The sequence below is a fragment of the Erpetoichthys calabaricus genome, chromosome 11 (assembly GCF_900747795.2).
Source record: "Erpetoichthys calabaricus chromosome 11, fErpCal1.3, whole genome shotgun sequence".
Classification (NCBI taxonomy): Eukaryota; Metazoa; Chordata; class Cladistia; order Polypteriformes; family Polypteridae; genus Erpetoichthys; species Erpetoichthys calabaricus.
In genome coordinates, this window is record NC_041404.2 from 59,544,638 (window position 1) to 59,567,132 (window position 22,495).

Here is a 22,495-nt window from a genome sequence, read left to right on the forward strand (position 1 = left end):
GCTTAAAAATATATATTAAAATATATATTTACATACAGTTCGTACAGTCTGGAACTGATTAATTGTATTTACATACAATCCTATGGGAGAAATTGCTTCGGTTCACGATCAGAGTTTTGGAATGAATTATGGTCGTGAACCAAGGTTTCACTGTATTCTTTTCGGTTATGATGCACAACTGCGTCCACCATCGCAAACTGTTTTACACGCCATGGTCTTAGAGTTGGTGGGCGGGTCTCCATGAGTTTCACTTGTGAGCGGGCACATGACCAGGCGGTGTATATGCTTCGAGAACGAGGGTGGACGCGGCAGGACTATCTAAGAAGAGGCATGTTTCTCACGGATGTGAATTGCTGTATGCGGCATGTAAAACAGTTTCCGAGGGGTATCCCATGGTCTTATAGTTGGTGGGCAGGTCTCTGTCAGTTGCTCTTGCGTCCGGGCACATGACCAGGCAGTGTGTATGCTTCGAGTGCGAGGGTGGACACGACAGGACCATCTAAGAAAAATCATGTCGCGGATGTGAATCGCTGTATGCAGCATGTAACACAGTTTGCAAGGGGTATCCCATGGTCTTACAGTTGGTGGGCGGGTCTCTGTTAGTTGCTCTTGCGAGCGGGCACATGACCAGGCAGTGTGTATGCTTTGAGAGCGAGGGTGGACGCGACAGCGCGATCTAAGAAGAATCATATTTGTCGCGGATGTGAATCGCTGTATGCAGCGTGTAAAACAGTTTGCGAGGGGTATCCCATGGTCTTCGCGGTGTCTATACTTCGATGTGAATCGCTGTATGCAGCGTGTAAAACGCTGTATTGTATGTTGCCCTCTCCAGAGTTACATCTTTTCATTCACCTATAGTTGTATCCTCAAAACCAACCCCATTTGGACAACTGTGTCTTTCAGGAAGTGTTCACCCATCAATACATAATTATGCGGCGTATGCTACGCCACAGGTTGGCTAGTAATTATTATTGTATCTGTTACATCCACCCTGTTGTTTGAAGTAGTGGCAGAGAAAAATGTTTAATGCAATGTTTTATGGAGAACAGAGACAACCAGTGTTGGGCATGAACAAGTTCAATAGAGCGCCTTCACTGAACAACCTCATTTTTCTAAGAACGGTGAACTTAATGTAACGTATTTGCAAATGAAGAACTTGAACGTGAGCTTAGTTCAGTTTTAGGTGACATTTTCGATCTGCTTTAGGTCCAGATTAAATGTTTTGCCTTACCATGTAATGTGGGAGTGGAGACGAATCCGAATATGGTATTCGGATAAGCACAAATTGAGGATTTTTATGAATATTTTTTGTACAAATGTTTTTCCATTTATTTGTATTCGGGAAAAAAAAATAATGTAAAATCAAATCGGCCCTGTTTGTGTCTGTCTGCTTGTGCTTAAGCTGCACCTCTGCTGACAAGAGCACACGGTGAAGCTCCACTTTTGCTTTTAGGAAAACATTGGACTTCGACAGGCCACTTTACATTTTTCCCCATTGGAAATGCAATATGTGACGCAAATTTTGACTGGCAGTGTAATCAGTTGGTTCACCTACATGCTGATCCCACAGTCACCATTTGTGTCACACGGTTGTAAATGGAGCGGTAATTTAGATGTATACTTGCATTTATTTAATTTCTTTTTTGACCGGGAGGATATTAGCATATATGGTTATACGTGTTTGTTACTGGGTATAACTTAATAAAGTGTATTTCAATAAAAAGTCTTCATAATTAATTGGATTTTATTCAAGAACACTGTAAGGCATTCAAAATTGAAAAAATTAAACTCATGGGTCATTTATTCTAACTCCTTAAAAAATACAAAATGAACTGAACATGAACTGGTTCAAAACTGAAATGGTGAACTATGAAGGTGAATGTATTCATTTTAATAAATGAAAATCATGAAAATGAAGCCCCTGATAGAATTCTGTTCTTTTAATATAAACAGAGTGCTCATTCACACCTGATTGTTCATCACATTGATTGACAACACCTGACTCTAATCTCACCTTCAAATTACCTGCTAGGTTCACATACTTTTGCCACTCACAGATATGTAATATTAGGTGATTTTCCTGGATGAATAAATGGCCAAGCATGATATTTTTGTCTCATTTATTTATCTGGGTTTTCTATTCTTTTAGGACTTGTGTGAAAATCTGATGATGTTTTAAATCACATTTATACAGGAATTTCTAAAATTCTGAAAGGTTCACTAACTTTCAAGCACCACTATAAGTAAGTATTTTATGTTGATTTATGTGTGAAACCACTGCTTTGTGTACTTTGTAGAAAATTGAGTTTTTAGGAAGAATATTCAAAAGGAAAAAAACTAATTAGCTCTAAAATAGTTAAAAGGACCATTACATCAGGAAAAGATGTAATAACATTTTGGTTCCTAATAAAAGAAGACTTGTTAGAAATCTTCAAAGAAAATATTAAAATGGACAGATAATCTGGAATTCTGCAAAAAGGAGTCGTCCGTAAAGCAGGAGGTAACACGGAGACAACAAACTGGAGACCAATAACCTTGCTATGTCAAGATTATAAAATCTTAGCCAAAGTGTTTTAAAGAAGTAATAGGGGGCTCTGCCCCCTACTCGCTTTGCTCGCCCACCCCGGGGTTTGGTTTACCGGATATACAATTTAAAGAGATTGTTATTTTCATGGGAATTGTTACATATGCATTATTTTCACTTTTACTTTAAAACTTTTGTAAAAACAATATTTGGAATTAACTTTTCTTCAAGATCGAATTGAATTTTAACTACCTGTGAGTGTCTATAGTTTTTTTCTCTCTAATAAATAAAACTACTTTCTCGATTATTTGTCCATGTTCTTTCTTCTTCGCTTTGTCGTTGAAGTGCCATCTAGAATATATAAAATTATTGTCCTGATAAAATTTGTAAGAGCTGAGAGCGCAGGAAGTGTGTCTGACAAAAGCATTCAAACGACTGAGGTTAGATGACCATGGTCTTGTTTTAAAATAGTTGTAAGTAGGGCGTGACTTGAAAGAATCTCATGTTAAAAGTCTCTGTCTCATGGGGCTTCATACCGCAACAACGTTTTTGGAATCTTTTAATTCTTGCTGGTAACATGAATTAGACGATCGACAAGTCTACAACTTAAAGTTTAAATCTGAACAATAAATTCAATCTCTTTTCGCTGTTGTTATTTCACCAAATAATAATTTCCATTTGTTTGCACTAATGCGATCTTTGGAATTTTCGTACTTTCATTACCTCTATCCTGCTCTGCATGTGTACCATGCCAACATTTTTGAATTCCTTATGACATTCTACTTTGTCATCTATTCTTTGTCCTTTATTTCCGGCCCCGGGCATGGTTAAATCTCTTTCTTGTGGGACGTATAACGCAGCTCACGTTGTGAAGGACAGGGGGAGTAAAGGGGGGGGCTGAACACATGTTAAGCAGTTGCGGTCGGATCAGCTGGTTTCTTGCTGCTGCTGCTGGTGAGCTGCGTGTTCTGCTTGTTGCGCTGCACGTCGATCATTTAAAAGCCTGTACAGCATCTGTCCTTTTGTCTCACTGCCTTGTCTCGGGTGACGTCAAAGTGTTTTCCGAGAAGATCACATCTCGACTCCCTCCCAAGATATTTTTTTATAATAGAGAGATTAGCACACATACAGTAATACAGCGAGAACAAGTGTGCATAATATTTGGAAGATCAATAAATGACCATTTGATCCTGGTTAGTGACATTTTGTAATACACAATAGACTGGAATATACCCACAGGGTTATTGAATACAGACCTAGAAAAAACATACTGTATAACTCGTAACTTGTATTAATTACAAGTTTATATGTAAGATGCTGAATGAAGCTGAGATTTAAAAAATGACCAAAATTATAAAAAAAACTGTTACAGTTAAATAACAAGCAATATACTAATAAACGGACACCTAACAAAAGAAATCAAAATACAGAGAAAAGTATATCAACAATACCCCATGTCAGCAGTATTAGTCAATATCTGCATAGAAGTAGTGAAAAATATGATAAGAAAAGATAAAGAAATGAAAGGAACAGAAATCCTCAGGAGTTGAGAAAAACAAGCAAAATGTCCTTTGTATATCAATGATACAACAATTACAGCAAATGTTGCAAGATCAATGAACAAAGGCATTTTGTGAAGTAGCAGAAGCAAAAATAAGCCTGAGTAAATGTAGGGTTCAAAGAAAATGGATGAAAGAAAACAGAACAGGAATACAAATGCATTAAAAAAGTAAAGATATAGCAGTTGCAGGGATGCTAAGATTTATATTTACATTTACAACATTTAGCAGACGCTCTTATTCAGAGCGACTTACATCATCCAAAGACGGTGATATATGTTATTGTGGGGACCCCAGGAACACACCCAGCCTTGATCCGGCATGCACATACTCACACACAGAGATATTAATAATCAGCACAATAAACCGATAAATAATAATGAACATATAAATCAAATGATGAAAAAGAACAAACAATATTACAAAAAACGCATACGCAAAAGCCCTCTCCAGTCCCCTGAAGGAAATAATTGTATACATACAATACATAATAAACAATTAATACTAACCACAAAGTCCAACACAGTCCAGTATAGCAGGAGGAGGTGAGGATGGATATGTGAAATGAAATCCCTGTGAACAGCCCCCTGAAGGAAATTTAAAGTTTTGTCCTACCAGGTTCCCATTGCAGAATGAGGATTGGATGACATGAAGACGAAGCCAGGCAAGAAAAACCCATACCAACAAACAAGCACAGGACAGCTCATACATCCAGACAAAACTAAAATTCAGTGTAGTGTTAGTTTTTAATCCAATAGCATGTGTGAAGATTAGAAACAAAACTGACAGATGATTGTGATCCCCAATGTCTTTTTTACTCCTGTTTAAAGAGCCCATCTGATTAATATCCTTCCCAGCAACCCCTACCTCCTCCAGATATGCCAATTAATGTTATACGCACGGAGCTGCTGGGAGATGTAGGCTATTTTAAGTAGCACTGCTCCAAAGACATTAGGAGTTTGTTTTGGAAATACTGTAAATAGATTGAAAGGACATAATTAAATGCATAGAAGGTGACGGGGTGATGGAAATGAAGGACACTTAGTTGAAAATGAAGGAAAAATTATTTTGCCAAATCAATAATACTGCTGAAAGTAATGTTTTTATTACAATGTATTTGCCTAAAACAAAAGTTTTAAATAAAATGGGGAGTATTTAATTTTTTTCTAGGGTTTTACATATGAAAGAATCACATGAGAAAAGACAAAAGAAAAATGAATAAGGGAAAAAAATTCCTGTTTAAAAATTTTTAATACAGAAATCCACAACAACGTATATTAGGATAATTTGAGGAGGAAAAAAGAAACTGTAAAATATATGATGGGAAGAAGTGTATAGAAATATAAATGATATGAAATGACAGCATTTAACACACCAAAGATATACAAAAAAATGAGTGTTGAGAAAAAATCAAGTTTGAAGACCTGGAACAGAAAGTCTGGACTAACTGGAAACTATTAAGCTAAACAATAAAAAGATGAGAAAGCTGATATATGGATAAAGGAAACCTTATGAGCAGAATCTGTGACTATTTGGGACATAACAGCAAACAACCACCTGACAAATAATAAATAATAATAAATAAAGGATTTAACATGGTAGGCAGGTGAGCAGGTGGTACACGCCATCTTATATACAAACAATGACAGCCTCAAAAGAAAATCAGTCCAGAGTGCAAAGAGTCTATGCACAGGATATGATGAGGTGGAAACTGCCAAACACGCTTTATATTAATGTAGGAAAGCAAGGACCATATGGAAAATAGTAAATAAAATATGGCTCTTTAAATTAAACAAAGAGCTCATTAGGTTCTGAAGAGAAGAACGGGAAAATATGAGCTAGAACAATGAGTTAAATTATGTGACAGAAGCAATATGGTTGTGGATATGCCTATATACAAAAGTGAAAAAATCACTGTTGTGAAAGAAGAAGGTATTTATTTAGGGGTAACATAGCTATTGAGTGAGCCTGAAATGTTTTTTTTTTTGCAGTGCACATTAAAAATATATAAGCATTTTAGAAAAGGCATGACAAGACTAATGCAATGGTTGGGTAAACAGATAAAATTGCCTTAGGTGGTTTAAGAAGTGATTAAGTGTCATGTGTACAGTAAGAATGAACAGTTGCCATAGAAAACTTCATAAAAGAGGTGGTAAAAGCTGGATTTAAGAAATGCTTTAGTAGATCAAAAAATATAGAAGAAATAAGAACTATAATATGTTGTGGCAGACGGCCAGGGCCCATGCCCGGCTGGGATGCCCCTTCAGCATATGCTCCAGGGGGGAAAACATGGGAGACCCAATACCTCCCCCTGGACACTAGATGGCAACCTCCCTGGGTTGCAGCGGTGCCTCAGACTCCCGCAGGGCTTCATGGGAGTTGGAGTTTGGTGCAGCCCTGTTGGGTTTCGCAGGCGCCGCCAGGGGGTGCTGCAGCGGGAGCTGTTGGGCCCTTGTGGGCAGTATTCTCGCCACACCCGGAAGTGCAGCCGGGTCTCGGCAATCAAGCACCTGGAGCACTTCCAGGTGCCTAACAAAAGGAGCCAGCAGCCACCACTCTGGGGAGCTAGAGTTGGGAGGAGGGAGACAAAGCTGCCGAGAGGAGTGGAGGAAAGAAGAGTGTTTTGTTTTGGCGTTTCTGTTGTGCTTTTTTGGACTGTGTTGTGTCTGTGGGTACAGGGAAGACGTAGCCCACAGACGAAGAAAATAAAACATTTATTTGGTTTTATAAGTGTGTCTCCCGTGCCTGTCTCTGTTGGAACAGGCCACCATATGTAGCACCTTGTCACAATGTTTATTTGGGTATGTAAACCAATGAACCAATCAGAACTCAATGTCAGATGGAGCAACCCAACAAACCAATCAGAGTAAGCCAGGTGACATGAAAGCATTAATTCAGCAAATCCAGTTAAGCAAATTCATTTGTCTAGAACTTAACTCTCTGTGACCACTTGCTGACAACCTCTGCCCAGGACACTGTCCCTTAGTAGATTGCTGTAACAGGGTGCTACCTCTTCATGAAGAGAAATTAAAGACAGGTTGATCAAGTTTCTTCCTGCTTGGTTCCTGACATAAAGAGATCCTAGTTTAGGAGAAGGTTTCTTTCTTTAATATACAGTACTGAGCAAAAGTTTTAGGCAGGTGTGAAAAAATGCTATAAACAAAGAATGCTTTCAGAAATATAAATAATGATTGTTTATTGTTATCAATTTACAAAATGCAAAGTGAGCGAACAAAAGAAAAATCGAAATCAAATCAATATTTGGTGTTCCTACCTTTTGCCTTCAATTCTTATAGGTCCACTTGCACAAAGTCAGGGATTTTGTAGGATTCTAGTCAGGTGTCTGATCAACCAATTCTACCAAACAGGTGCTAATGATCATCAATGTCACACGTAGGTTGAAACACAGTCATTAACTGAAACAGAAACAGCTTCAAACTGGGTGAGGAACAGCCAAACTCTGCTACCAAGGTAAGGTTGTGGAAGACAGTTTCATGTCATGGCAAGATTGGGCACAGCAACAAGACCCAAGGTAGTTCTACTGCATCAGCAAGGTCTCTCCCAGACAAAGATTTCAAAGCAGACTGGGGTTTCAAGATGTGCTTTTCAAGCTCTTTTGAAGAACCACAAAGAAACGGGCAACGATGAGGATCGTAGACACAGTGGTCGGCCAAGGAAACTTAGTGCAGCAGATGAAAGACACATCATACCCTTCGAAACTGGAAGATGTCCAGCAGTGCCATCAGCTCAGAACTGGCAAAATCCAGTGGGACCCAGGTACACCCATCTACTGTCCGGAGAAGTCTGGCCAGAAGTGGTCTTCATGGAAGAATTGCAGCAAAAAACCATACCTCCGAAGTGGAAATAAGGCCAAGCGACTCAAGTATGCACGAAAACATAGGAACTGGGGTGCAGAAAAATGGCAGCAGGTGCTCTGGACTGATGAGTCAAAATTTGAAATATTTGGCTGTAGCAGAAGGCAGTTTGTTCGTCGAAGGGCTGGAGAGCGGTACAATAATGAGTGTCTGCAGGCAACAGTGAAGCATGGTGGAGGTTCCTTAAACGTTTGGGGCTGCATTTCTGCAAATGGAGTTGGAGATTTGGTCAGGATTAATGGTGTTCTCAATGCTGAGAAATACAGGCAGATACTTATCCATCATGCAATACCATCAGGGAGGCGTATGATTGGCCCCAAATGTATTCTGCAGCAGGACAACGACCCCAAACATACAGCCAAAGTCATTAAGAACCATCTTCATCGTAAAGAAGAACAAGAAGTCCTGGAAGTGATGGTATGGCCCCCACAGAGCCCTGATCTCAACATCATCGAGTGTGTCTGGGATTACATGAAGAGACAGAAGGATGTGAGGAAGCCTACATCCACAGAAGATCTGGGGTTAGTTCTCCAAGATGTTTGGAACAACCTACCAGCCGAGTTCCTTCAAAAACTGTGTGCAAGTGTAACTAGAAGAATTGATGCTGCTTTGAAGGCAAAGGGTGGTCACACCAAATACTGATTTGATTTAGATTTCTCTTTTGTTCTTTCACTGCATTTTGTTGATTGATGAAAATAAATGATTAACACGTCCATTTTTGAAAGCATTCTTTATTTACAGCATTTTTTCACACCTGCCTAAAACTTTTGCACAGTACTGTATTTCCAAATTTAATTTCCCCCCAAAGTTATACCAAAGTATTTGTTGTCCAGAAGGCCATGAACAACAACTTTTTTGAAGCAAAAAAGAGAATGGAAAAAAATTAAAAAGAAAAGGTGAGCTCAAGAGCTAAACCTCCAAAGTGAAAAAAGTCTCCAAAATGAAAGTAAGTTTTAAATTTAAGTTTACATAAGCTTATATACTTTGATTGTCAAAATGTTTTTGGTAAAGAACAGTAATAAGGAAACTGCTGAATTCCATTTGCCTCACGTTCAACAGAAACATGGAAATGTTCAGGAATTTTCACGAACTTGGCAAAATACATTGAAGTCTATGTGGATGGAAAAAGCTTACTAGTTTTGAGTGTATTATGATGGCACAATGATCTTTTAAGTGCCCCCAGATGGCTAGGAATGTGTCTGCCAACTATGCTGGACTGATCATTGTAATCAAATAGTGTCTTGAGCTGGGAGGCAACAGTTCTAACCGCTATGCCTCCCTGAGAAATTATACTTTGAGTCAGCAATAACCCAAGTTCTTCATCTCTGTGTCCCCTGAGCTACCATCACTATGATGGACTCACACCAACAGAGCCTGTGATGCAGGGTGGGTAAACATTATATACTAGGGGGTTAGCTGTCCCTGTCACTACCCGATCTGCACTACATAGCAAGGAGCATTACAGGTTTAATCCAGCAGTGAAGAAACCATGTTCAAAAGATCTATGAATCTAATAGAATACGACCAGAGTGGTTCATATGCTATTATTTATCTGGACTTTCAGAAAGCATTTAATAAGACTGGGCATCAAACTAAAAGAACTGGGAGTTCAGGCTGTTGTGTGAAGATGGGTGCAAAATTAGCTCAGACACAGGAAGAAGAGGGTGATGGTATGTAGAACCTTATTAAAAATGACTGACCAGCAGGGGTCAATGCTAGAGCCACTGGTATTTTTAATATATACAATTGATCTAGATAGGAATATAAGTAACAAGCTGCTTAAGTTTGCAGATGATACCAAGATAGGTGGATTGACAAATAACTGGGAATCCATTGAATCATCACAGAAGGACTTGGACAGCAGACAGGCTTGGGCAGATTTGTGGCAGATGATATTTATTGCCAGTAAATGTAAAGTATTACACATAGGAAGTAAAAATGTTAGGTTTGAATACAGAATGGGTGGTCAGAAAATCGAGAGTACACCTTATGAGAAGGATTTAGGAGTCATAGTGGACTTGACGCGATCAACCTCCAGACAGAGTTCAGAAGCCATTAAGAAGGCTAACAGACTGTCAGGTTATATAGCGCCTTGATGTGGGGAGTACAAGTCACAGGAGGTTCTGCTCAAGTCTTTATAACACACTAGTGAGGCCTCATCTGGAGTCCTGGGTGCAGTTTTGGTCTCCATAAAGACATAGCAGCACTAGAAAAAGTCCAGAGAAGAGCAACTCGGCTGATTCAGAACTATAGGGGATGAGTTATGAGGAAAGATTAAAAGAGCTGAGCCTGATATTTTGTAAATGCATTTAATTATCATTTTATCATGGCTCCAAAATCCGTACTTTCTGTGCTGTTCTTTTTTCCGGTTTTATGTGGTGGCGATCTGCACCACACCTTGCCAACACAATTCCCCCAATCCCCCCGCACCCGAAACACACACGACCATCATCATCTAATTCTTCCACATGAAGCCTGAAAACCATGAGGACTGATTGAGATAATTTATGTCAGGTAGAATGCCCAGTGGGGGCTGGGTGGTCTTGGCATCCTGACCGGAATGGAAGACATTGTCTTGCCTGACTGGGAGGCCATAACAGAAGGACTATGGAACTGTAGGCACAACCCAGCCAGGACACTTTCTAACCCTCCTCCTAGATGGGATCATAGAATAATGGACATAATGACCGAAGTTAGATACTAGGAGCAGTTCAATCCCCTTGAATGGAAGGTGGCAATGTTCCTCTTGGCCTTTCCCAATGTGGACTCCGAAAGGGTTACATTGGACTTGGAGTACAGAAGTACAGCCCTGTTGGGATCCTTGGATGCTGCCAGATGGGAGGACATCCCCGGTTTTCATATGACCCGGAAGTGCTCCTGGCAGTCAATGCCATAACACCAGAAACGTTCCTGTGTCCGGCTTAAAAGGAGTCCACCGGCTCACCTCAGGGATGCAGAGTCAGGAGGCAGTAGGTAACACAAGGAGGAATGGAAGGAGAGAACAATCTTTTAATTAGTTTGTGTTTAATTGTGGTATCATTGGCCGTGCACATTTGAAAGGTGTTATTTGAACACGGGACAGTGTTGGAAATTATTGTGTCTGAAGTTTAGGGGCTCAGTGGTGCCCCCTTGTGGTCACATTATCCAACATCACATTGATCTGTGCAAAGCATCATGGGGTCCTCTGAGAAAAAGGTTCTCCTAAACCGGCCGCATGGCAGATTAAACTAGAAATAAAAATCAAATTAGTTTGAAGTAAATAAAGAGTTATGAACAAAAAAAAAAAAAGAAAGTGGCGTTCCATAATTGTTTGGTTGGCAAAAGAATTAAAGTGCTGTATACAGTAAAATGTCAAATAACCTTCAGATGTGTTGACTCTCCTCTCTTGCTGCTGTTCACTGTCAGGCTGTGCAGAGCAAGAGCAGAGACTTTTTACTTTGGATTAGTTCTGGCTTGATGTTAAAAATTGTAAGAAGACGTCCCTTACCATTTGTTATTCCGAGGCTCTTTGTGATTCCATTCGTACTGACACAGGCTTCTCCAGACTGTAGCTCTTTAAATAACTTCTTAAGCTCCGGTATCACTGGCTTTGTGTCATTGTCATTGTCTCCCAATCTAAAGAAGAGAATGTAAGAAAGGAGACCCATGATATTAATCAGTCAAAAACAAAAATAATTATAAAAGCACCGTAACACAGCATTGTCAAACCAGCTAACCCCAATTCGGGGACTTTTAGGATTCAGGGAGGCTACCTCACTAAGAGTTATGTCCTTCACACAGCCTACTACTTAAAGTCCCAAATTAAGCCAACTTGCACATCTTTAGAGAGAGTGGATCAGCCAGAGTTACGTGATTTTCTGGGAGTTAAGCATTGGAGCTGAGGTAAAGCAGCCACTGAAAGACTAATCTCATACAGTAACTTATGTGCTGCTGCTGTGCTCACTGGTGCTGAGTGCCAAAGGATTCCTGCTGTTTACATTGGCTGTTTCAGCTGATGCCACATTATGAGACTTCAAGATGTAGGACATTACAAGTCACAGGAGGTTCTGCTCAGCTTTATAACACACTGGTGAGGCCTCATCTGGAGTCCTGGGTGCAGGTTTGGTCTCCAGGCTACAAAAAGGACAAAGCAGCACTAGAGAAGGTCCAGAGAAGAGCAACAAGGCTGATTCAGGTCTACAGGGGATGAGTTATGAGGAAAGATTAAAAGAGCTGAGCCTATACAGTTTAAGCAAAAGAAGGTTTTTTTTTTAAAAAAAAGGTTCTTCTTCTTCTTCTTCTTCTTTCAGCTGCATCTTGTTCTGTTACACCCATTACCTGCATGTCCTCTCTCACCACATCCATAAACCTTCATTTAGGCCTTCCTCTTCTCCTCATCCCTGGCAGTTCTATCCTACATTCCATACAAATAACTCATGTTTTACAAAAAAAAGGTTAGAAACAAATCAACCCCCACCCCAGGGCAGCAGAGCAAAACTTTAAGCTAGTAAAAATAAGTAGCGTATTTACTTGTGTACCACACGCCCTCGTGTAAGATGTGCACCCTAATTTTTACAAAGAAAATCGCGAAAAAAACTTGCCTCGTGTACGACGCGCGTTGTGATTGTATAGGAAGCGTTTAGGGCACGTTTTCCAGGAAATGCACTTCTGTTTTTGTTGCATGACGAAAGAGCAAGCGAGCGAGCGAGAGAGAGGGAGGGAGGGAGAGAGCACGAGTGAGCGAGAGAGAGAGAGTGCGCGAGCGAGTGAGAGAGAGAGAGCGAGAGTGAGAGAGAGAGTGTGCGAGCGAGTGAGAGAGAGAGAGCGAGAGCGAGAGAGAGAGAGTGCGCGAGCGAGAGAGAGAGCGAGAGAGCGAGAGAGAGGGAGAGCGAGAGAGATCACGTGAGTGAGCCCAAGCAGAAGTAGTAAACATTACAGAAAAAAAATTTCCTTGTGTATGACGCGCACCTGATTTTCTAATGCTAATTTTCGGGAAAACATGTGCGCATGCTTCACGCGTAAATATGGTAAATAGATAAATTAATACATGAATAAAGATAAATGGAGTAAAAGATGAGTGAGAACCTGCTTCCTCAATTTAAATGCCCCTGCCAGGTTTGGACAAATTTCTGCACAAAACTTCTAAGTGAGAATTTGATTTTTTCCAGTTTCAAATAGTATATACAGTGCATCCAGAAAGTATTCACAGCGCATCACTTTTCCCACATTTTGTTATGTTACAGCCTTATTCCAAAATGGATTAAATTAATTTTTTTCCTCAGAATTCTACACACAACACCCCATAATGACAACGTCCTTCTCCTGTGATCGCTCAGTTTAGATGGCCGGCCAGCTCTAGGAAGAGTCCTGGTGGTTTCAAACTTCTTCCACTTACGGATGATGGAGGTCACTGTGCTCATTGGGACATTCAAAGCAGCAGAAATTTTTCTGTAACCTTCCCCAGATATGTGCCTTGAGACAATCCTGTCTCGGAGGTCTACAGACAATTCCTTTCACTTCATGCTTGGTTTGTGCTCTGACATGAACTGTCAACTGTGGGACCTTCTATAGACAGGGATGGTATTAGCCTGGTGATGAGCAGTGCCTGGTTTCCTCCAAACGTGACGTCTGGCATTCACACCAAAGAGTTCAATCTTTGTCTCATCAGACCAGAGAATTTTCCTTCTGATGGTCTGAGAGTCCTTCAGGTGCCCATTGGCAAACTCCGGGTGGGCTGCCATGTGCCTTTTACTAAGGAGTGGCTTCCGTCTGGCCACTCTACCATACAGGCCTGATTGGTGGATTGCTGCAGAGATAGTTGTCCTTCTGGAAGGTTCTCCTCTCTCTACTGAGGACCTCTGGAGCTCTGACAGAGTGACCATCGGGTTCTTGGTCACCTCCCTGACTAAGACCCTTCTTCCCCGATTGCTCAGTTTAGATGGCCGGCCAGCTCTAGGAAGAGTCCTGGTGGTTTCAAACTTCTTCCACTTACGGATGATGGAGGTCACTGTGCTCATTGGGACATTCAAAGCAGCAGAAATTTTTCTGTAACCTTCCCCAGATATGTGCCTTGAGACAATCCTGTCTCGGAGGTCTACAGACAATTCCTTTCACTTCTTGCTTGGTTTGTGCTCTGACATGAACTGTCAACTGTGGGACCTTCTATAGACAGGTGTGTGCCTTTCCAAATCAGTCCAGTCAACTGAATTTACCACAGGTGGACTCCAGTGAAGCTGCAGAAACATCTCAAGGATGATCAGGGGAAACAGGATGCACCTGAGCTCAAATTTGAGCTTCACGGCAAAGGCTGTGAATACAGTAATCCCTCGCTATATCGCGCTTCGCCTTTCGCGGCTTCACTCCATCGCGGATTTTATATGTAAGCATAACTAAATATATATCGCGGATTTTTTGCTGGTTCGCAGATTTCTGCGGACAATGGGTCTTTTAATTTCTGGTACATGCTTCCTCAGTTGGTTTGCCCAGTTGATTTCATACAAGGGACGCTATTGGCAGATGGCTAAGAAGCTACCCAACTCACTTTTCTCTCTGTCTCTCTTGCACTGACTTTCTCTGATCCTGACGGAGGGGGTGTGAGCAGGGGGGCTGTTCGCACACCTAGACGATACGGACGCTCGTCTAAAAATGCTGAAAGATTATCTTCACGTTGCTACCTTCTGTGCAGCTGCTTCCTGAAGCGACATGCTGCACGGTGCTTCGCATACTTAAAAGCTCAAAGGGCACGTATTGATTTTTGATTGAAAAACAAACTCTCTCTCTCTCTGCTCCTGACGGAGGGGGTGTGAGCTGCCTATTGATTTGTTTGCTTTCCTCTGTCTTTCTGACAGGCTCTGCTCCTGATGCGCACTCCTTTGAAGAGGAAGATATGTTTGCATTCTTTTAATTGTGAGACGGAACTGTCATCTGTCTTGTCATGGAGCACAGTTTAAACTTTTGAAAAAGAGACAAATGTTTGTTTGCAGTGTTTGAATAACGTTCCTGTCTCTCTACAACCTCCTGTGTTTCTGCGCAAATCTGTGACCCAAGCATGACAATATAAAAATAACCATATAAACATATGGTTTCTACTTCGCGGATTTTCTTATTTCGCGGGTTGCTCTGGAACGCAACCCCCGCGATGGAGGAGGGATTACTGTACTTATGTACATGAGATTTCTCAGTTTTTTTATTTTTAATAAATCTGCAAAAACCTCAAGTAAACTTTTTTCACATTATGGGGTGTTGTGTGTAGAATTCTGAGGAAAAAAATGAATTTAATCTATTTTGGAATAAGGTTGTAACATAACAAAATGTGGAAAAAGTGATGCGTTGTGAATAGTTTCCGGATGCATTGTAACATCAGTTACCCAATGACTTAGAATAGCAGAGTTAGGATTCTTCCAGTTGAGCAAAATAAATCTACGTGCCAATAGTGTAGTAAAGGCAATCACAGTTTGTTTGTCCTTCTCCATTTTAAGCCAACCTGTGAGTCCACCAAACACAGCTGTTAGTGGATTAGGAGGGATTGGGACACCAACGCTGTCTGAAAGGCATTTAAAAAGTTTGGTCCAAAATGATGTTAATTTGGTGCAGGCCCAAAACATGTGACCCTGTGAGGCTGGAACTTGATTGCAGTGTTCGCAGGTTGGCTGTCACCCTGGAAACATTTTGGACAATTTTAAACGAGACAGATGTGCTCGATAAAAGATTTGAAGTTGAATAATTGTATGCTTTGCGCATATGGAGCTCGAGTGGATTCTCTTCATTGCTGCCTTCCACTCCTTTTCTGAGATGTTGACTAAGAGATCCTTTTCCCACTAAACTCTGGGATCTTTGAAAGGGAGGGACTGTAAAATGGTTTTATAAATTGCAGAAATGCTGTCTGAGTCCTTGAGACTAAGCAATATTTGTTCCGGCATAGATGTAGGTGGGAGGTGAGGAAAATTGGGCAGGTTCTGTTTAATAAAGTTTCTAATTTGGAGATAGTGAAAGAAATGTGTTGCTGGAAAGTTAAATTTGGAGTCTAGTTTTTCATGGGATGTGAAGACGTTGTCTCTGTACAGATCTCTAAATGATTTAATCACGAATCTTTTCTAGACATTAAAAACTGCTTACGTTTGAGAGGGTGGAAAAAGGTGGTTATCATGCAGAGGTGCCACAGATTAAGATTAAGGAGATTAAGAGGTGACTTTAAAATGAGTTCATCAAGAACAGAGGGACACAGTTGGAAACTTGTTAAGGGGAAATTTCACACAAACATTAGGAAGTTTTTCTTCACACAGAGTCCAACAGGCACATGGAATAAGTAACCAAATAGTGTGGTAGATAATTGGACTTTAGGGACCTTCAAAACTTGATGTTTTATTTAGAGGAATTAAGTGGATAGGATTGGTGAACTTTGCTGGGCTGTTCTCGTCCAGATTGTTTGAATGTTCTAATGTTCTAATATGTCAGACTTGCTGAATGCAGTTGCTGATCGTATCCTCGCACCATGTCAGTTTACATGACTGAAAATCATTGGCCATGTCAAATTTAGCAACTTTAGCAACACTGCTTGATCTCCTGCAGCTGGCACTGAAGCCACTCATTTGTATGGTGGAATACCAGCTCATACTGTTGGTGGCACATCCTCAGGCTGGGGCAGCCTTGTCTGCACAATTACACTACTGTTTAATGATATCTAGAAAGCACAAAAATAAGGAAAAGGACTGCTATTAACTGAAAAGAAATCCCCTAGTGCACTTTGCGGAAGGAGAGAGGTATGTTATGATCTACGTGGCAACCTGCCCTGGGGATAGCCTGGTCCTTAGGGGTTTGGAGTTTCAGGAACACATAAGGCCATACTAAGACAGGTTCGTAGACGTTCCATGAGACAGTCCTGACCCAGATGTTTGATTCCAAGGTGGCTGCAAAAGTGTTTTTTTGACAAGACTTAAAAGCCCATTCCAGCCATAGGATTGGTGAACTTGATAGTCAAAAGTTTGACTGGTGGGATGAAGTAGGACAAGAACATAGTGGAAGTGGTCAGAAGGATTCTGATAGCAGAATTAGGTGGGGCAGTGTTGTGGGCCCTCCTACAAGACAAAGGGGGACTGAAACCCATTTAAGTTAGCTCCAGTGGGAATGTCGACTTGACAGTTTGCTTCACTGCTGATCACACAGCTGAAAAGCCCCGTTTTCAGTTACTTGCCTGATCCTTGAGTTTGTGAAGTTTGAATCTCCTGGCCAGGTCCATGTCGTTATTCTCCTTTCAGCCAATTCTCAAATCCTAAAATGTTAGTCAACTAAGCCAGTATTTCTTTAACTTTTTCTTTTGACCACCCAATCTTGTCCTTCTTTGAGACCCAGTTCATGACGACCTTCAGATCTGGGGAAGGCTGGGGCTCGGGGTTTGGTTCTCCTTGGAGAAATCCCCATTATCCCTCGGAGAACTGTCACAGACAGTTATCGCGAGACACTTTGCAAACAGTATGCGACCCTTTCCCATTCGATACAACGCTGAGTCCCAGCCCTAAGCGATCCAAAAGACCTGCTACAGGGTCTCTGCTCAGTTGGAATTACTCGGAGAAGCCAAGGGGGGAACTGGTGCTGTCCTTACTAAATATCCAAACCACCTCAAGTAGTGTCTCTCAAACTGGACAAGCAGCGACTCCACTCTGACACTCTCCTGAATGGCTGAAATTCTCACCCAATCAGGTTGTGTCAGCCAAAGCCATGCAGCAAAGAAACCTCCTTTCTGTCCTTGTGATGTCCTTCTTTTGGTCATTAGCTGGCGCCCTGCCTGGGGCTTGTTTCCTGCCTTGCGCCCTGTGTTGGCTGGGATTGGCTCCAGCAGACCCTCGTTACCCTGTAGTTAGGATATAGCGGGTTGGATAATGGATGGATGGATAATGACAAATACAATAATACAAATCCCCGACGTAAAATATATCTACAGTATATATATTCCTCCACTATACCAGCAAAGTGAAAACACCACATATACAATAACAAAACCTCCCTTGCCCCTGCACACATATAACAAACACACAATGGATGATTACTGAAATGTTAATGAACGTGAAATTGAGTCCGGGTAAATAACTGTCCAAAATACTGATGGCTGTTCAAAATGATTGTGTTTGATTCTCCCTAATAAAAACAGAACAATCTCACTGTGCTTCCTCAGCGATGGTGGAAAATAATGTACAACCCCGTGGTTTCTGGAGATGAATGTGTTGTCGTGATTCCGGCAAAATGAGAAGCAAACTGGGAAAAAGGCGTGATGTAAATAAAGGCAGAAAATGATGATTGGTTGTTGTTAGGTGAAATCTCTGTCTCTCTCTTGGCCCTCCTTACCGTTTAAATGATAACGAGCTGGATGTAACTGGCAAAACTCCGGTTCTGACGTATCCAGGGGTCGCTGCCTCCCTGCAACATCCTTCCCCATTTCGCAATACGTGGACGACATTTAAACAAACACATATTAGTTTAAACGGGATGCTGTGACGAGACGCGACTGGGTGCAAACACTATAAACAACAATACTTATGTGGCCCCGCTTCAAATTTAACCATCTAATGGTCCACATTTACCGGTTTCTTGCAAGTAGTTATTTAATTATGGCCTTTTCTCTTGATAGTTCCCTGAAGATACACATCCTAGTTAGTTTAGGAGTTTATATAAATGTTGATAAAAGGCATTAACTGTACATATAACCTTAGGTAACATTCGCGTTGTTAACTTTATTTTTAAACCATGTGGAATCCAGGGGTACACTGGCCACCCTGACTGGACACAAACAGGCAAAAACACCAGTTCTATCCAACAAAAGCCCTTTTATTTAGGGAAAGGAGTCAAGCGCATTCTTCAAGGACTGATAGCCACAGTCACAAATCCCACTGTCCCTTCCTTCTCCACACCTCATAGGCGAGCCTCATCCACCTCCTCCCAATTCTGGCTCCCTTCTGTGAGGCCACTGGCTCCTTTTAAGCTGCACCCAGGAAAACTCCAGGGCTCACTAGTGAGGTCTGGAGTTACTCCCAGGTGTGGCAGAAGCCCAAAGTCGGGCTCTGCAGCTCCCCCTGGTGGCATCCCTGGAACCCAACAGGGCTGAGCCGATCAATACCAAGTCCCACACAGTCCTGTGGGACTCTGAGGGGCCATTACACCCCAGGGGGACTGCCAAACAGAAGTGAGGGGAAGATAATGCCCTTCATAAGTTATCTTCCACAGTCCTTCCATTACGGAGGCATCCTGGTTGGGTAATGGCACCAGCCGCAGTCCGTCACAACTGTTTAGCATGTTTTTAAAATGTTTAGCATTAGTGTAGGCAGGGTGGCACGCTGGCGCAGTGGTAGCGCTGCTGCCTCGCAGTTAGGAGACCCGGGTTTGCTTTCCGGGTCCTCCCTGTGTGGAGTTTGCATGTTCTCCCCGTGTCTGTGTGGATTTCCTCTGGGCGCTCCGGTTTCCTCCCACAGTCCAAAGACGTGCAGGTTAGGTGGATTGGCGATTCTAAATTGGCCCTAGTGTGTGCTAGGTGTGTTTATGTGTGTCCTGCGGTGGGTTGGCACCCTGCCCAGGATTGGTTCCTGCCTTGTGCCCTGTGTTGGCTGGGACTGGCTCCAGCAGACCCCCGTGACCCTGTGTTCGGATTCAGCGGGTTGGAAAATGGATGGATGAATTCGTGTAGGCATTTAAGTACTACAATGAAAGGTTATGCATATTGGTGTTTAACTTTACTGTCATTACTGCTTTTTGAGGGGGGAACAATGAACGTCCTATAACATGCACTTTTCATTACATTGTCTCAAAAACATTTTTACACACTGATGCCTGTCTGTTTATTGTTAGACTTTTTGAAATTGGCAAATACACACATCTTTGAGTATCACCAAGGAAATCTCCAGTTATACCTAATGGCACGAAGACATGCTTTTTTTTCTAGTTTCAGGACCTGGTTTGTTATTTAAAAAGTTTAACGTTGTGAGTCCCAGCCAAGAGGCTTGGAGGATATTCATCTATTACAAAAGAGTTGGCATGGCGTTCAGCCACTTCATTTTAGTATTCATACAAATGAGCCTACAGCTTAAAGAGAAACTAGGCTTAACTTGTAAGATTCGAAGGAGATTGGAAAGAGATGAGACGTGATTTTCTCGGAGAGACACTTATATGTCCCGCAAGAAAGAGATTTCACTGGCTGGAAATAAAGTACAAAGAGTAGATGACAAAGTAGAACATTGTAAAGAATTAAAAAATGTTGGCGTGATATACTATATCAAGTTTAGGTGTCATTTGTTCAAATAGATCACACTATCTGCAGGCATTGAGTGCATGGAGATCTAATGTTTCCCCTTTCACAGATGTCAACAATTTCCGTGGGGTGTACTTACTTTTTCACATGACTTCAGTTCCACTTAAATACCCCTTTACCCTCACACCCATCATTAAGAGGTCATTAATTCTTACCGGTACATGTTGATTGTATTTCTAAATTCAGGAGTCATGAATAACGTCTGCAGCACGGTGTTCAGGTAGCATGTCGATCCTTGGTTATATAAGCCACAAAAACCTTAATAAAAAGAAACATGTAAGATGTCACAAACAAAAAAAAAACAAAAATGAAGAGGGCCACAGTTACAACACATCCAACCATTCATTTTCTTATCCTGCTTATCCAGGATGGAAACAATATTTGTATATTTTATAATCTGTTTCAGTACAATAATTTGTATTTAGTACACTCTTAAAAAGTCAAGGTGCCAGTGTGGATCCTCAGAGCAATGCGATGCTCCCGAAAGACCCATCCACATGAAAGTTCCAGAAAGAACCTTTAATTTATTTAGGCCTTGATTTAGGTAAATAACCATGAACAGATGGGAACACATTTGTGAAATACCAATGGGTCATACATAAATTTAAAAGGACTCTTACTGCATATGTACAGGCTAAATTCAGGTTTTCTGAATCTGTTAGCATCCTGCTAGGTAGCCGACTATACATTAAAGACTTCAGGTAGCATCTACAGTACATATTAGGACGTTTTTCAAAGCACAAAGAACCAACTTCATATGTAAAGAACCTGTCCCATAATGCAATGGTGCTTTGTCAAGCAATTACTCTATTAGGAATCACACAACCCAGTGAAGAACCACAAAATGCCACTAAAGAAGCAATTACAGGTTAAGGGCCTTGCTCAAGGGCCCAGCAGAGTAGAATCTCTTTTGGCAGTGATGGGGATTCGAACCAGCAACCTTCTGGATACCAGCTCAGATCCTTAGCCTCAGAGCCACCACTCCGCCCTAAAATCTTCTGCCCATATCAGCATGTAGTGCTTGACGTAGGCTGCTACTCACCATTACTCTGTACCAGCACTTCTGTGTTATACTGTTCGGAGTTTTTCCATGCGTACCAGCAGTGACTGAAGTTGGCTGGTGCTTAATGGCATGCAAGCTTGTGCTAAAATCATTTCTTTTTTTCTCAAATCAAGCAACACTCAATATCCTCAGAATGACAAGGTAAAACAGTATTTTAGGATTTTTTCGAAATTTTAATAAAAATTCAAAACGTGAAAAAATCACAAGAAAATGTATTTGTTTTAGTCAGTTTGCAGCCAAAGTTATATTTACGATTTTTTCACTTCAGAGTGTGTGCAAAACATTTGCAGGGAGTTGTATTTTGCAGAACTTTTTTGGAAACGTTGTTTTTTTTTTTAGGATGACTCACAAGCACCCCCTACAAGCACCACTATGTATTTTAGGTGGAATCTTAATATTGATAATTGACGGTACCTGCTGAAGCCAATTATTAAAACACGGTTCATAGCTTTGACGTAAGCCCATTACTAGCTCTTTATGATGTATAGCGCCTTTCAAGTTCAACACATTGCAGCGCCTTTCTCATATTACAAACAGAGATTGTTTAGACCAATTTCCTAACACACCTGTTTCATTGCATTTTCGCAGCTTATTCCGTCTTAATCGAACACTATTGGAATCGTCCAGTTCATCTGTTGAGCATGTAAAGATAAAAATCTGCGACACGATAACACTTGCCTGAAACGTAAACGTATTAAACCGGTAGCCGTTACGTGGTAACTTTCACCATGCAGTACACAGCCAGCGTCACACACACCCCGGCACACATCATCATCATCATCATCATCATAATCCTTAAGCGTAAACCGTGGATAAATTCAGCCACACTTACCTGAGCTTGATGAGATAATTGCGGTCTTTTTACCTCGTTTCGCCTTTTGTTGCCTGAAAGCCATAGCAAGACGTTTAAAAAGATACGAGCTCACTACAACAAGAATGACACCCTCGAATCGGGGCAAAGAAAAAGCGCTGCAAGCCCACAACAGGTGAAAAATCCACATGTAAAAAAGGGTCTTCTTGGATTCGAAGTGTCCTCTCGATCTTTCTTTCGTTTCTTTCGGGCTACAGAAAGCCATGTAGGGATCTGCACGCGAAACCCCCTAACTCCATACTTTCACTTTCCATTTCAGCTTTATTGTTTTGGTGCTCTTGCGCGTTTCAGATGCCAGCGCGGCGTGGTATTATCTGGATTTTAAGATTTTC

At 41.3% G+C, this 22,495-nt stretch overlaps 1 protein-coding gene across 2 annotated transcripts in view; it reads right to left on the reverse strand.

Moving 5' to 3' along the window:
• LOC114660439 (serine protease inhibitor Kazal-type 1-like) overlaps positions 1–22,495 on the reverse strand; it is an 821,621-nt gene that overhangs the window by 89,938 nt on the left and 709,188 nt on the right. The window lies entirely within an intron of this gene.